The following is an 18,018-nucleotide window of genomic DNA, read 5'->3' as shown; positions in this document are numbered from 1 at the left end:
TCTCAGGCTGTAAAATGTAGAGTCAAATGAACTAGTCCTACGACTAGCTAATACCTGAGGTTTCTGATCTTTAAATTAACATATTTTCTTTGCTTTTTCTTAAATCAAATGAAATAATACTGGCAAAAGTGCCTTGGAAATATTGCTTCACCCGGAAAGAATGATTGCTAAAATAAATAAATCAAAAATGTTCAGAATATGGTTTCGTCATAAGTATATTGCTGTACATTTACTCTTAGAATTGTGTATTAGAGTCTGCTATGCATTGCTATGAAGAAATACCTAAGGCTAGGTAATTTATACAAAAAAAAAAATGGTTTAATTGCAAAAAAGGCTACACAGGTAGCATAGCTCCAGCATCTACTTAGCTTCTGGTGAGTCCTTTGGCTACTTACAATCATGGCAAAAGGTGAAGGGGGAGCTGGCATCTCAAACATCGAGAGTGGAATCAAGGGAGGGGAAGATGCCACACACTTTTAAACAACTGGATCTTGAAAGAACTCACTATCACGAGGACAGCACCAAGCCATGGGAAATCTGCCCTCCTGACCCAAACACCTCCCTCCAGGCCCCACCTCCAACATTAGAAATTACAATGCAACATGAGATTTGGCAGGGGCACATATTCAAACTGTATCACATTGTATTGTTGTGTGTGTGCATGCATGCCTGCATATGCCCATGCTTGCTTGTGAAATGAAGAAGCCTCTAAGGTTAAGTTCTCCACAAGCATGTCCCAAATAAGAATTTGCCTCTAAAGGACTTCTTAAGAAACTGCTGGAGGCAAAACTGATAAGGAAGTGAAGGAAATAGGACAGGAAATGAGAAATAGCTGAGCAAATTTGTGGTTTGCAAAGTCCCAACCTCAGGTACTTCCTGCTCATTGCGCTTGCAGGCACAGCAGTTTAGTAGTTAAGGGTAATCTAGAGAGAAGAATAGAGACAATTAGTAGCAAAATATTTAGAAACCAGAGGATAAGTACACAAAAAGAAAAAGGGGGATTAATGTGGCTGTGGGTGGAGGACTGAAGTTGGCTTAACTTTGTAAATGACAGTGGACAATATCTTTCTTGACTTGAAATGGCACCTAACTACTCATGCCCTTCCCACTTAGCAATGCAGCATTGTTCTTTACTCAAATCTAGATGAAAAGGTTTAAATACAAATATTCTCAAAGAAAGATGAGAAGTCGACTAGAATATTCGTGCAAATTTTCCTTCTACAAGATTCTTTTAGATTCTTTCTTCACATACGCAAAAGATGGAGACAGAAAAAGAGAGGAACATTAAAGGGATAAGGCTTTCACAAGCAGCAGTGTCTTCACAATTTGCCTGGAATGCTTTAGTCTCATTTATCATTAATTATGAATATGGAAGTACTTTATGTTGTTGGTTGTCTTTGCTGTTTCACACAACAGTTGGCATTTAGTGTGCATTTTGCACTAAAATTCTTTGCTAAGAAGAAATTCAGAGGAAGTTAAAAATGCACACACAAATTAAGTCATATTATTCATGATAGAGTCAATAATTAAAGGAATTGCAAGGTAGATTACAGTCTTAGATTTTCTTTAAAATCTAAATGCTAAATTCAATAAAATGTCTTCATTTTGATGTGATCTGTTTTCCACAAAGTATCCTTAGTCTGCTAAGCACAGAACGTTAGTGTTGAGACTTTTTTGTTTCCGTTGTTTGGCAAGTGGGAGGGACTGGTGCCCAGCGGTGTCTTCACTCCTGTAGCTTTGGAAGTGGAAAAGAGTGTTACAGCTGTTTTACTCCCACCGCCTGCAGCTCAGTGAGTGAGAGCATTACAGCTCTTTTACTCCTGAAGTTTGACAAGTTCCAGGTTCTTGTCCTGCAACCAAGAGGAATAAGGTACATGGACGCGAGAGAGTGAGTAAGGCAAAGTAGAATTTTATTGAGTGACACAAAGAAAGCTCTCAGCAGCGAGAGGGGGCCCAAAAGTGGGTTGCCGTCTGTGAGGCTGAGTCCAGGATTTTGATCGGCTTTGGATGGGAGGATGCATGCTGATTGGTACATGGGTGGGCTTGGATAAGGTACCATTTGACTGGTTAAAAGGCATCATTAAGAAGGAACCAACAGTGAGAGAGTAACTAAGACAAGGATGAAAGTCCTCACTCTGGTCATGGACTTTATTTGAAACTGGCAGCTTGGCTTTCAGGCTTTGGTCTTTGGCCTGAAGGTCAAGTTTCTGGACCTGTTCCTGTCTGCCTAGGAATTTGTCTGTCTCCTGTCACTACCATTAGTCAACTATTAAATGAACAAAATGGCTGAGTTTTTGTAAAGTCAAGAATAAACCTACAATGGACTAGATAGGTTTCTGCCACATTCATTGGCTGAGATCCTAACCCCTGCTGTGATGGTATTAGGAGGTAGGGCATTTGGGAGGTAATTAGGTCATGAGTGTGGAGCTCTTGAAACTAGGCCTCATAAAACTTAAAAATTAACACCAGATGGCCATGGATAGCCCCTCCATGTTCCCGGAACTCAAACAGAAAAACAATTCCAGGAATGTACATCAGGGGGTCCAGCCCTAAACAGTTCTAGGACAATATCGCATGAGGTCCAGCCCTAAACCATACCAGGAAAGAAACCCATAAGGTCAAGCCCCGACCAATCAGAACCAGACACCTTGCTCAGGCCATAGCCAGACCCAATCATCTTGCGCCTTAAGCTTTGTTCGAAGTTCGCGCCAAAAGCTGTGTTTGAACTTATGTTTGCCTATATAAACAGCCTGTAATAAGCGTTCGGGGTCCCAGGGCCAACTTAGAGCTTGGGACCCTAGCGCGCTAGCAATAAATAACTCTCTGCTGTGAATCTCGTGTCGGTGATCCTTCGCGGCGACCCCTGCCCAGGAGGGAATCGAGAGTTCGGTTCCAACACTCTCATGAATGGGATTAGTGCTCTTGTACAACAGGGCCCCGAGTTCTCTTAGGCTCTTTTTTTTTTGCTTTTTTTTTTTTTGGCCTTGTGAGGACACAACAAAAATGCACCAGTTGGCATCTTGGAAGAAGGTCCTTACTAGATCATGAGCACACTGGTGCCCTGATCTCCAACTTCCAGCCTCCAGAATGTAAGAAATAAACTTCTGTCATTCATAAGCCACCCAGTCTATGGTTACTTTGTTATAGCAGCAGGAGCTAATTAAGACAATATTATAAGCTTATTTTTAAGCATTATCTTAGTTACACGTTCAAATAGTAAACTCAATATATTTCTTTTAACCTCCAGACACTTTTTCAGTGGGGGAACTTTTAAAATATAAAACAATGCGCTCAATCATTAACCTGAAAAGAATTAAACTTGTTTACTGTGTGTCCAGAATTTGTGTAATTTTCGTGTTCAGATTTAGTTGAAATGGTATTGTGACTTATTAACTAATTTATAAAATTGGAAAAATATATTAAATAATATTCTAGTTGAGTATGTTCACTGATATAAATGGAAACATACTGAAATCTTTTTCAAAAACAGAAAGAGATTTGATATATATGAAAACTCATCTCATGAACTGGAAGTAGAGGTATCAGAGATTAGAACTGGAAGGTGGGAACTGAGTGACTCCAACTTTTAGTGTCTACGTGGTTTCTCTTATTTTTTTTTTCTATCTTCATTAGCCTTGTATATTGCCCAATATTGTCCCTTATCCTGACTTTACATATTCATTGTTTCCCTTGAATAGTAATTTTCTATCAGCAGTCATAGTTATGTCTCAGTACAAATACTAAAGAATGACGAATTTTACATCCTGACTCTGATTCAAATGTTCATCATTGGTTCTATCAGGTAAGCTGGAGGCATAGATTTGGCCACATAGCCCTAATACTACTTAATTTATTTTTTATTTCCCCTTGATACAAAAAAATGTGAAAGATTACTATGGATCAACCGTCATACAAAGCTATAGATTCATTTCTGACCCAGAGAGACCTGAAAAACATATCTAATTACAGGAAGGTTACAGAGCCAATTCTTTCTTAAGTAAAAGGCTAATTGCAGTTGTCCTTAATGTACCTTTTTATATTTCACTTTTTAAATAATTTGGAAAATATATAAAATGGGTAAAATAAAGTTTTAAGCACTTATAATGCTTTCATTTTATTCAAAGATTGTGTTGTTACAATTCGAACTTCCTTCTCCATCTACTCATATATCTACAATTTCATCCAACTGGCAGTAATCATGTTAACATATGAATATCTTTCCAGACTTTTGATATGGTTATTAATCCACGTATACACAGTTTAATGTCAGATTGTTCTCTACATATTATTATGAAATACACATTGAATGAGTGTGTTCCTTACAGTGAATATAAACTGAAGTTCGTCTTTAAAAGTAGGCATCTGAAAGCTTGTTCTTTGTGAGTTATGATAAAGTAGTGAAAGAAGGATTATCTGAAGTTGGGCAGAAAATTGAAACAGCACATCTGGATGAATCTGACTCAAAACACATCTAGTGAGTTGATGTCACTGGTGGATGTCTCTGATGTATGTTGGAGTGTGTGTTTTGTCTATTCTAATGTCTCTCAGTTCTTTCAGGTGCAGCTGAATTAATGTATTATTTTACATGGATTAAATTATACATAAACAAACACATTGAATTATTCTCAAAGCATTCAGTAATATATTAATTGCCTTGAAAAAATATGTTTTCAAAGAACCATATTAACAGAACTGACAGCACTTTCTTTCTGTAGTAGGTAGATAAGATGCAGAAGGGATATTTGTACTATCATTGTTCTGATTATTATCAGACGTGATAAAAATAAGCAAAAGGAATATTTGCAGATATGAATATGTGGAAGGGATGTTCGCTACTCAGTGGCCTCATTGGCCTCAGTGGCACACGAAAGGTCTAACATTGGGAAACAATGAAATGAATTAGGCAGGGCTCAAATAATTACAGGATTAGTCATATTAAAGACATGAATTCATAAAGAATCAACAAATGCACAACAAATATTTTGATCGAAAGTTTCTTGCATATGAGTTTTTAGTTCATAGGTCATGGATTCAGAACAGTTGGCAAGAATGTTATGAAATCAAAAAAGTGATTCCCCATCTCTTCCTGCTCCATAACTAAACTGTGCACTGATTTACAGCTAGAATGAACAAGGTAGTTCATTATTAAAATGTGTATTACAGTTTTTAAAATGTCACTTTTATCTAGTAAACACCACCACCCAAGGGAATAGTGGTATGTATTCTTGATAGTCTCTAAGATATGCTTGAGTCTGTGAGGCTGAGTCTGTGAGGCTGAGTCCAGGGTTTTGGTGGGCTTTGGATGGGAGAATGCGTGCTGATTGGTCCATGGGTGGGCTTGGATAAGGCACCATTCGACTGGTTAAAAGGCATCATTCAGAAGGAACCAATTGAGAGACAGTAAGTTTTATAAAAGCACTAAACCAAAACTTTTGACAATGTTCCTGTGAGTTTACAATCTTCTGCGTGCTGTTGGAAAAGTGAGACCATTGATGATTTTGGAGCTGGAACCTGTAGTAGGTATACACGATGCAAAGAGGGATATTTGTACCGTCATTGTTCTGATTATTATCAGATGTGATAAAAATAAACAAAAGGAATACTGCAGATATGAACATGTGGTAGAGATGTTTTAGATATGGTGAAAGATATTTTGGTTACAAAAAAATGATGAGGCTAAAAATGAAAACAACTAACCCCTAAAACAAAATTATCACGTTTAATTTACTAAATTAGGATGAACTAATATAACTGCAACTTGGAACTATAGAATGAATTGAATTATCAACTATTTTGAGCCATTTGGGGAAACATTTCTAGCTAGAATGACATCAGAATCATTTGATTACTGTTGTCATTTTAAAGTTGTTGGCTTGCCTTTTATAATGTTACCAAATCTGCATTTAATTCTACCGATGCAAAAAACAGGTGTTGGCACATTGAAGGAACATTCAAGTTTCATTGTATTTAAGGTCATATTGATGCAGTTTACTGTGCTTGCTTTGTATTTTTAATTCCTATGTCAAGTACCCAGCAGTTATTATTCTTGGTACATTATTCTCTTAAAGTGCATTGAAAGCCAGTGAACTAATATCTGTCCTAGCTTTCTATAATACCTGCTCCATTTCAGTCTGATGGAATGTAAAGCTACACCCTGAATTTTTATAGCATAAGCCTCAATTGATTACAAATATCAATAAAATATAACTGAAATATAGATAATGAAGATTTTTTCTTTTTATATTTTCTCTTATTATGTGAAAAGACACATGAATTGATATATTCAACAAAAAGATCTATTTCTTTATCTCCTAGAAACATGTTAATATCTTTGTCTGTAGTTTCAAATATAAAGAAAGAACTTTAGCTCTGGTGAACAGCTTTCCTCATAGAGTGCTTTAAATCATACAGTGTTAATTAAATTTATATTTGCTACTTTTATTTAAAGAGCTCCATAGCAGTAGTAAAAGAGAGCTGGATTTTTATACTTATTTTTAACTGACCTCAAAACTTTCTTGAGAAGATGGTGAGCTATTAATAGGACTTTTTAAAGAAAATGTATAATTTATTTTCTTACTTTTGATTATATTGACTAATATAATACAAGCCTGTAAAATAAGAGTATTTGGGCTTCTTGGTAAAATGGAATAGAATTATATTACTTTTCGATAGTACAACATGAAATTTAATTGTGTTCACTTCGTAAAGGTTTGCAAATTGAAGATAAAATCAAGGACAAAAACAGTAAGTTTCAGAAAATACATTTTATTTAATTTATTTAATTCATTGAGCTACATAGTCATGTATTCTCTGATAATCTTAACAAAATTTAAACTGCCTCTTCTCTAATGGCCTAAAAAGAGTTTCAAGAATAATATTTCAAAAATGGATATTTGGATAAATGCCCATTTTAAACAGTCAACATCTTGTGTTTGAGATGATAAATTACTTATATGTCTGATGGCTTACTTCTTCCTTGTAAATTTATACTCAGCTGTTACTCTATTGATTTGTTTAAGGAATGCTTAAATATTAATCCCTTTATGTTCAATTCTGATACAACTTGCAGTGCTCTTGAATCTATTTCAAATTAACAAGGAACTTTTTTCCCCGAATTTCACACAAAAAGCCTAAGCGACCACTTTCTATTTTCTCTGAAAGAATAACTGCTAATTAAATGGGGGTAAAATCCACCCAACCTATCCCAGTTAAAACCATTTCTTTTTAAATTTAAATATTTACTTACTAGGCAGGTTTTATAAGATCGTGAAACTATATCAAGCCATATGCCTGGGAGAACTATACAGTTGGGTATTTCTCAGATTGGTTTTACACTGGGAAATAAATACAGACTATATTGGATCCTCTGAAAGTCATGATGCAGCTTAGATGAACATTACATGGTACTACTATTTTTTTTCCCCTGAGTCAGCCTCCATTGAAATTTCAACAAGCTGTTCTACTGGCCTCTATACAGAACTTGGCAGGGGTTACAGCTCACAGTCTGCAGCAGCTGAAGTCATTTCTCTTTGACAGAATCCATAAAGCCAAACACTGTAATAGCTTCCCTGATGGAATTTCAGTGGGAAGCTCTTTGTCTTGTTACCATTGCCATTTGCACTCAAGCTGGACCTTCACCTGTGCAGAATGATCATGATGCTCTGTGGTCTCTGTTTCCACCTGTGACCCTTGATCAACTGTAGAGTGGCAATTTTTCCTCAAAATGAATTTGATACTGGGCAAAAATGCTGCAAGAGAAAGTTCTCATTCTCTCAGGACCTCTCTGAATTGCAGCAGTGGCCTTCTGAAGTAACAAAAGGCAAGCTCCTAAGTTACTGGATGGTTTTTTCCTCCCTCTAACCTTTAAGGTAGGCCATTGGAATGTGTATATAATCTACAGTGGCCACCTGCAATTTCAGAATAACATGCTAGAGCAAAAAAGAATATAACATTGGAATAATTTGGATCTTCTCTTTCATTCCTGGGCTTGATTTTAGCTTGATATATGTTCTTGTAATTGAACCAAAGGTAATGTTCAGCAGTGAATTGGGAAGTTTTATTCTGAAAATTTAAAATTGTTTCCTGGGAAATCCTTGTGACTTTACATTCAGAAGCATTTAAGAAACATTAGCTTAGACTACATTCCATTTGAATAACTGATTTCCCCAAATGTAAAATAAAATTAAATACAAATGTATTTAATAATATGAACCTTCAAGGCATGTATTTCTAAGTTCACAATGTTGTTTTGAGGCTTTAAATCATACTGGTTATTGCAATGCCGCCCAGGTCCAAGAAACTCTGTGAACTGGGCCATGCCAACCCACATTAAGAAAAATGGTTTAAGTAGAACATGCTTTATTTTCCAAAAGGTTTATATATAATTATATATATACTATTTAAATGTATATAATAAATTATATGTGTGTGTATGTGTCTGCATACTCTTTTAAAAAAGTATGTTTATTCCTGGTCACCATGAAATCAGTTTTAATGTTACCACGTTTCACTAAATATTTTATTAGGGTAAATTCAATGAGTAAAGTTCAGATCTGGCAATGCTGTTTGATATTTTAAATATTGGCTTGACTTAATTGAAAGTTTTATGTACATATCCAAAAAAGTAAAATTCAACCCAGTTTTATTACATTGGCAATATAATCATGGATAAAATATAATAGCATAAAATCTAAGTTTTATGTGGGTGGCAAATTGGCTATGCAATTAATGGATAAAAGTTCTAAAATACAACAAATTTGATCAATATGATAACTGACCATTGGACCAGCTATTCTATTTATAAAGTTAAATGAAGAAATATTGATAATATGTCACAGAAGTGCAGGAAAATTTATTATACTTACATAATTTTAGAAGAAAAATGAAGCTGAAGTTTCATGTTAAATCTAAATAATTGAAAATCGATTAAATTATTCAAATCAAAGATAACTGATAATAAAACTGAAATATCGCCCAGGCACAGTGACTCAAGCCTGTAATCCTAGCAATTTGGGAGCCCGAGGCAGGTGAATCACGAGGTCAGGAGACAGAGACCATCCTAGCTAACACGGTGAAACCCCGTCTCTATTAAAAAACAAACAAACAAAAAAAATTAGCCGGGCATGGTGGCAGGCTCCTGTAGTCTCAGCTATTGGGGAGGCTGAGGCAGGAGAATGGCATGAACCCAGGAGGCGGAGCTTGCAGTGAGCTGAGATAGTGCCACTGCACTCCAGCCTAAGCAACAGAGCGAGACTCTGTCTCAAAAAAAAAAAAAAAAAAAAAAAAAAAAAAACCCTGAAATATCAGCATTTCTAATGTTAATGACTTCTTTATTTTAGTAAGCTGAAATGAGAGATAAGTCAATTTTATGTTTTAAACAAAAAGCCCAAAATTAAAAATTTTAAATATGGACCTGAACATTTACTAGTTCGTTTTATAAATATTAAAGGTACTAAATTACTATAATATTGAAATTAAATATAAGTTAAACTTCTGCCTGAGCATTATATTGTAGGTTTACCAAAAAAAGTTCTACCACTACTTAGAATAAATATAGAACTATAACAATGATGCTATATTTGTTGTGAAATAGCAAGTAACAGTAAAACATAAATTCTTTAAAAATATGTGAAAACTTATTGTTTAAGGCTTAACTCAACTTCACCTTACTTAAGCTGCTTATCACTAGGGGAGAATGACAATGAGAGGGAAATATTTTTAAAATATTTATAATAATATTAGTGAATGTAATAAGAACAAAAATCTGTCTCCCAACATATTTCTATATTCTTTTTTTCATAACCTCCAATCACCCCTCTTTTATCTCACAGAAAATGACAATACTGCAAAAGCTTAAAATCCTTCTTTTGAATTACTTAGAGCTGTATTCTTAACCTCTCAGTCTTTCCAAATCCTGAAGACATATTTCTGCCCTCATATGCATTTCAATAACTACTTGCTAAAGTCCCATCTTTCATAATTTAAGAATCTATGCCAGGAATTACATTGCATACAGACAATGCTCCCATATCTTCCTTCTTCAATATTTTGAGTTTTAAAGAATGGGAAAAACTAGAATTTGCCCCTTAATCCACAGAAATATCATATAATAATATTCTTCCATTCAATTTGGATCCTCTGAATCATTTCCTGAGTAAAAGCGGGTGTATATAGTAGCTTCATAGCATTTGTGAAGCTATTATTATTAAATTTCATTTACTTTGAACATTAAATATCAAGAAAAATTTTTTATATTGCTAGTTTGAGGAAGATGTGGGAAGAGGCCAAGTAAACCACATTATTTATTCTTATCTTGTTTCTTTTAAGTTTATCTCTTAAGCTTTGATTTGAAGCCTGTGGGCTATAATACACCTGACCATTATTTACCCTAAGATTTACCCTAAGATTCCCTAAGATTCGGATTCCCTAAGATTCTTGAATCTATAAATATAAGTCCCTCACTAAATATGGAAAATTTTCAACTATTATTTCTTACGTGTGTTTTTTTCTGCTCCATTCTCTTTCTTCCCCTCTGAAAGTCAAATTCCATGGATGTTAGATATTTTGAAATTATTCCATCTATCTTTGAGGTTCTGTTAATTATGTTTCTTCAATCATGTTTCTCTGTTTTCTTTATATTGGATGTTTTCTGTTGACTTATTTGGAAGTTCACTTAACTTTCTTCAGTCACATCCATTCTACTACTAAGTATGTCTAGTGATTTTTTTTATTTCAAGTGTTTTATTTTTTGGTGTAGATTTTCATTTTTAAACTTTTGCTTTTCTTTTGTTTTTGTTTCATTGTATAAGTGTCTCTGTTTGCTCAATCATTCTTTCTCTTTACTTAGTGTGAAAGTATATTTCTTCACCTCATTGAGTATAGAAATAGTAGCTGCATTAACATTCCTGACTAGGAATTTTAGTTTCATGTAATGGGTATAATGGGTAATTTTGTGGTTGTCTTCTATTGAGTTTTTCCCTTGATTATAAGTCACATTTTTCTGTTTTTTTTTTTTTTAATATTTTGAGTAATTTTGACTTCTATCTAGAAATTGTAAACTTTTTTTTGTGTAAACTCTGTACTCTGTAGGAACTTTCTGAAACACTGTTGACATTTTTGTTTCAGCAGCCGTTTAATTTGATTAAATTCAATTTTCAGCCTGCCACACTTGAGGTAGGCACTGGTTCCTAAAGAACCAGCTCCTACGTGCTTTCAGTTTCCTGCACACAGGTAGATCAGGGTCAATGAGATCCGGTGAGTTTTAAACATTTTTAGTTGCTGTTTCCTGACTTGTCTTCATGTGGCATTTCTGGTAGCCTTGGTTCCCTAGATCCCTCTCTTGATCTCCCCCAGGAGAAAGGAACTGTTTATTTTCATAGTGTTAGATAGTTTATTATTGTCTGTCTTTATTTTTTAAGCCTCTTAAATTATTTTGTTTTAAGTGTGCCTCTTGTATATTGTTTATATTTGAGTAATGCTTTGTAAACCAAACAGAAATCCTTTTTTAAGAGATGAATTAAAATATGACTTCTAATGTCTCAACTCTCAGCTCTGTCATATTACTTTTTATCACAGTTACTGTATTTTATATAATATTACCTCTGTTTCTTTTTCTGTGGAACTGGTTTATTTTCTTTTTATTTTATTTGCTATTTTAGAAAGTTTTGTATTTTTTTCATAGTAGTTAACTTCGAATTTAGGACATTTTGTAGTGTTCTCATTTTTCTATATTTCACTTAAGATTTTTTATCTGTTATTTCAGGTTTTGCTGGAATCTACATTCTGCCTCTACAAAAGTATTAATGAATTTATTCCCCTTTCCTCTTTTCCTCTTCATTCTTCTGCAATTTTTAGTGTTATCATTCCTATTTATTTTTGACCATAAAATATTTACATGTTATTCTTTCACCCCATCCCTTCCTTTATTTTAGGCTTTTATTAGTTCAGAGTTTCTTTCTTTGAAATTGTTGAAAATGCAATTACTTACATGGCTCTTTTCATTTGTATGCATTTGAGAACTGTGATATTCAAATATCTTGTCTTTTTATGTTAATGGAATTTTTTTTTCTTGGGAGACCTAAGGTTTTTTCTTTTTGTTTTCTTTTAAGTAGCTTAGTAGCTCTTTGTTTTTGTTGCTTTGACTTTCTAGTAGTTTGACTTAAATGCATTTCAAATTGGTTGTTGTGAGACAATTTTCTCAGGTACCCAGTGGACTAATTAATTTGTTAACTCAGGTCTTCTTCCTCTTCCTCCTCCTAATCTTTTGTTACCTCCTCCTCTTTCTCCCCCTTATCTGCATTCTTGTCTTAATTTTCTTCTTCACTTTTTAATCAATGTGATGTTTTCATGGATTAGGGTGTTAACTAATATTTATGTCATGTATTTTATCTTTTTTCAGAAAGTTATGTTATATATATTGGCTCTTTTTCTGACTGTCTTTGTCTATACTTACTCAAAACACATTTACTTGTTTTTCTATCTTATTTGCATAGTTGCTTCCTTGTTTTTCTTCATTGTCCCTAAGATTTAGGCGTCTTTTTTTTTTTAATGTTATATACTCTCATAGGTTACCTTGTAATTGAATATTTAATTCTTATACCAAATATTTTTTCAAAATTAATCTTTTTAAAAATTGTGTTTTTAATTTTACTTCTTGCTCTTCTTTTTCTATATCTTTTCTTGGTGTTTGAGTTGTTGATCTACATTTTTTTTCATGTCACAAAATACTTGTTTGAGCATATTTAACTCATCACAGAGTTTTTATATTTTTTCTATAATTTTTTTTTGAAAAATTTATGTCTATACATCTGACATTACATTGGCAACCTACTTTTTGTTTAATTAGTTTTAAGTATAATAATATAATTATGAATTTGCATAATTATATAACGGTTTTGAGAATGTTTGCTGTAACCATGGCATCTCAGCAGTAAATGACATTTAAAAGAGGCACAAATAGTCATCGAACTGTGGGAAGGAACAAAATAAAGGAATAGGAACAGAATTAAGAGATCAGTAAATTTATAAGGTGTGCTAGTATCTACTTTATTATCTCAATATGAGATGTTTTAATTAGTATAATGTTTACTAAATATACATGGACATCATAGCAGAGATACTTACCAAAGTATGCTAAAATATTTAAGTAAAATTAACAACTTTTATTAGCTGAGACTATTTAATGCTGTTACTTCAATCTGATATGACATATTGTATAATAGGCATGAGTCTTTACAGTGATAGAGATTTTGGCTTCATGCCTATATTTCACCTCTAATTTTGCAAACTGACAAAGTGCCTCTCTTTAGACATCAAAATGTAAATGGTATTTTTACTTTTCTCAGAGCTCTTCCATATTTTACAGCTGTTTCTGAGAAATATGCTTAGGGTTTAATCACTTGCTTCAGAATGGATGAAGAGACAGGTGCTCTGAAAGTTATAGGTATTTAAAATAGAGCTTATGCTGGGCTGTGTGTGAGCATATTTTAATTCTTATGCTGTCATGAGACAACAACTTACTTTTAATCGGTTGCCAAAAACAATTGGATACTCTTAATTTTTTATTCTCTCTGCTCAATTTCACATTATGTTCCTAGTCCCTGACCTAACAAAATACACAAAATGATTCTTGAATACTAAATAAATACTGGTTTGTTGTTTGATATATGACAGAGTAGAACACTGTGGAAAATAAGCTTTGTATAGGGTATGACTTGAGCATCACTCTTTCTTCCTAAATGTGCTAACCTTAACAGTTATCAAGATTCTTGCAACCAAAACATCATTAAGCTATCATGTAAACATTGCAGTATTCATTGATCACTTAATAAGAACAAGTTTATATATGAAATGTTTAGCTATGCATTTGATATATAAACGTCTTTCTGCTATACATTTTATTTTGTAGAGATTTTTCTGAAATATTTCAATTGACTTATTTAAAATAAAAAATACACGTTAAAATAATAATTAAATTTGAAGTTATATATAATGGAACTTTTTCATAAATGTTATAAAAGCAACTAATATCTACATGTCAGAAGTTATAGTTTTAATAATGCATTGATGAAACAATGTATATTCCAATTATTTGCCATCCCTCTTGGAGAAGAATTCTATTTTGAAATTGGGCAGGGAATATATTTTTGTTGCAGGAAGTATGGACATTTTCAAAGAATGATGGTAGCATATCAGATGAACAAAGAGGACTTTAGAGAGGAATTCTGCTAAGAAATTTTGGAACAATTTGAGCATCAATCTTAAGAAAGGTATTGATAGATTATTACCTATCAATAACTAAAAGTCGGTAGTCCAAAATGATGAAATAAGTAAATGAATAAATAAATGAGGAATAATGAACAGTTCTTTTTAACAGAATAATGACATATAATAAATATAGAATAAATAATTGGAGTTAAAATTCATCCATGGCTGCTAAAACTAGTGGATGAAAATTTGAAGAGAAACGGAAAATTTACATAGCCTCAAATTATTAGGTTATAAATTACTTAAAGCTTATAAACAGAAGAGTGATAATTTTACAGAACTGAAAAATTGGAGACACTGTCCTAAGCAAGAGGTTAAAGCTACTATGACTAAATATTATGTAAAAGACATATTGTGTGACATGATGCACTTAAAAAGATACAGCATTGCTTTCGTGGCATTTATTGCAAAAGTACACAAATGAATATAATAAATCCAATTTGAAAAACATTTTAAACAATATTGATTTGTATTTTTCAACCATGAAAAAGGTCAACAATGGACAAAATAAGATCAAAAAAGGTCAGATAATTGTTTCAGATGAAAGTAGACTGAAGAGACATGGCAACTAAATGCTTTGTGTGAGCTGGCTTTGCATGATCTGACATAAATAGAACAGTAATTTGGGTCAAAGTACAGAAAATACATGAAATGTCATTATTTTCTGTGGATTAGAAGAAATTCTTATATTAATGTTAATTTTTTTTTAAGTATAGTGTTGTGTGTGATCATATCCTAACGTACTTAGGAATAAGGGGGCATGGTGTTGTCTATTCACTCTCAAATGGTAGAGAAAAAAGAATATATATGTGTACCCATATATGTACATAATACATAGATATTACCTCAAAGAGAGAGGGAGACGAATTGAGAGAATGATAAAGCAAATAGGACAAAATAATAACAATTGGTAAATCTGAGTAAATAGTATTCAGGAGCTCTCAGTGCCATTCTTGCAGTAGTTTTGTAAGTTTTAACATACATAAAAATGATATGTGCATAAACTTTTTACCAATTAACATTTTATATTATTTTTATTAATGACAACAGTATCTATAGACATTTGACAAGTAATACATAGATCTGATAATTTCTTACCTAGATGATATGGTTTGGCTGTGTCCCCACCCATATATCATCTGGAATTGTAACTCCCACAATTCCCACATACTGTGGGAGGAACCCAGGGGAAAGTGATTGAATTATGAGGGCAGGTCTTTCCTGCACTGCTCTCATGATGGTGAATGAGACTCACGAGATCTGACGGTTATAAAAAAGGAAGTTTTCCTGCCCAATCTCTCTCTTTGCCTGCTGCCATCCATGTAAGATATGATTTGCTCCTCCTTGTCTTCTCCCATGATTGTGAGGTTTCCCCAGCCACATGGAACTGTAAGGCCAGTTAAACTTCTTTCATTTGTAAATTGCCCAGTCTTGGCTATGTCTTTATCAGGAGCATGAAAATGGACTAATAAAATAAAATATTATTTTATATGTATATCTATTCTACTCTGTTTAATAAATTATAAATTCAACTAATTTAAATGCAAAACTGTTTATTGAAAACAATTCATGATGGGTATTTGTGCTTAACTGGCATATGGACACTTGGAGGTCTTATAGATAAATTTAATGGGAATTATGGTCTCCCAAAAATCATTTGCAAAGTTTATTGTATATGTGCATTTGCCTGTGGAGATATTTTTTACATGTATATTACATTGTTAAAAAGTATATTACATTTTTCAAAAAGTATTGGAACAATTGTTAGCTCAACTTTCTTTAACCACTACCCCAAGTTACTTTTTTTTCCTGGTACAATGGAAAAAACCTTATTTTTGTCATTATACTTTGCACACTCTCTATGTGAATTTACTACGCATCACAACACACACATGTGTTTGTATGTCTATGTTGGTTTAGTTCTTTCATCCTTAAGATCATATCTCTGGTGTTGTTATTTCTTTCTAACTCATTGTGTTAGGCTGTTCTTGCATTGCTGTAAAGAAATATTTGAGGCTGGGTAATTTATAAACAGAGTTTTACTGGCTCACAGTTCTGCATGTTGTACAGGAAGCATGACACTGACATCTGCTTGGGTTCTGGGGAGGGCTCAGGAAGGTTTAACTCATGGAAGAAAGCAGAATGGGAGCTTGCACATCACTTGGCAAAAGCAGGAGCAAGATGGAGCTGTGGGGGAGGTGCCACACACTTTTAAACAACTGGATCTCAGGTGAACTCACTCATCACCAAGGGGGTGGAGGTTAGCCATTCATGAGGGATACACCTCCATAATCCAAACACCTCCCACCAGGCCCCACCTCCAACACTGCAGATTACATTTCAACATAAAATTCAACAAGGACATAGATCCAAACCACATCACTCACTGATACCTACTTTTTAACAATAAACTTGAATCATAAAAACTCACAAGTTTGTACCACCAGTTGATATTTCAGATATTAACTTTGAGAATTATGCATTGTAAGGAATTGAGATGAATGCCCATGTAGTAGCATCTACAATATTATATTTTGGATCAGCTGTGTGCTAGTGGAATATACAGATGCATTAAAACAAAAGATGTGATAGCACTGCAAAAACATTTTTTTTTTACTTTAATATTCCTAATTTGGGCCAATTATTATACTGTAAAACAAAAATCCATTTGCATTTTATCTTGTTAACTGTTAATATGAAATATTCTCTTTTATGTCAATTTTTAAATTTAAAATAGTGCAAGGCATAGTGGCTCATGCCTGTAATTCCAGCATTTGGGAGGCCAAAGTGGGTAGATCATTTGAGCTCAGGAGTTAGAGACCAGCCTGGGCAAAATGGCAAAACCTCATCTCTACAAAAAAAAAGCCAGGTGTGGTGGTGTGCCCCTGTAGTCCCAGCTGCTTGGGAGGTTGAGGTGGGAGGATATTTGAGCCTGGGAAGTTGAGTCTGCAGTGAGCCATGATCTCACCACTGTGCTCCAGCCTGGGTAACAGAGTGAGAACCTGTCTCAAAAAAGTAAATGAATAAATAAAAATAAAGTAGTGCACATAGCAGCTGGTTCTCTACACAAACTCTGAAAAGTAGGTTTTGTGAAATATTCATGGAAAGATAAATCATCTACTAGATAAAAATTACATTGCAAGCATTAAAACAAAATGTATATTCTGGAAAATTTAGAATGTTATCTTATGTAAAACTATTTTTTACATTTTAAAAAATGTAAAATGTAATTCTAAGCAATGGTAAAGATGCAGAAACATCTATTTGTTGACTGTTCATGTATGGTTTGGTGGAGTTCTATGTAAATATAGAATACATGCTTTTCAACTCATATTTTCAACTAATCTTTTAAAAGTATTTCCATTGCATATTAAGGATAGTATATCAATTCAGAAAATATCACTTCAATCCCATTAAATAATAATGGCATTAATGTATAAAATAAATGATCTTTTCAATCACTTTAAAATATTTCAAAATGCTAATCTATTATCTGAAAAGAGCGGTGCACAAACATTAGTTTCATATATTTATATTAATATAAGACATCCAAAAATTTGGTTTGTTTTTAATTAAAGATATTGACTATCTCCATGTGTATTTGTGTCTTTGTATGTGTGCAAGCTTTTCCTCTATGCTTATTTTGCTCTAAGGGTTCAACCTGCAAGTTAAAATGTTTAATATAATTAATGTCATATTAATTAATATTTAATAATGTTAATTAACTATCACTTTAATAGTTTTCCTTGTTTG

This window comes from Macaca mulatta, chromosome 17, assembly GCF_049350105.2.
Source record: "Macaca mulatta isolate MMU2019108-1 chromosome 17, T2T-MMU8v2.0, whole genome shotgun sequence".
NCBI lineage: Eukaryota > Metazoa > Chordata > Mammalia > Primates > Cercopithecidae > Macaca > Macaca mulatta.
This window is presented reverse-complemented; position numbering follows the sequence as displayed.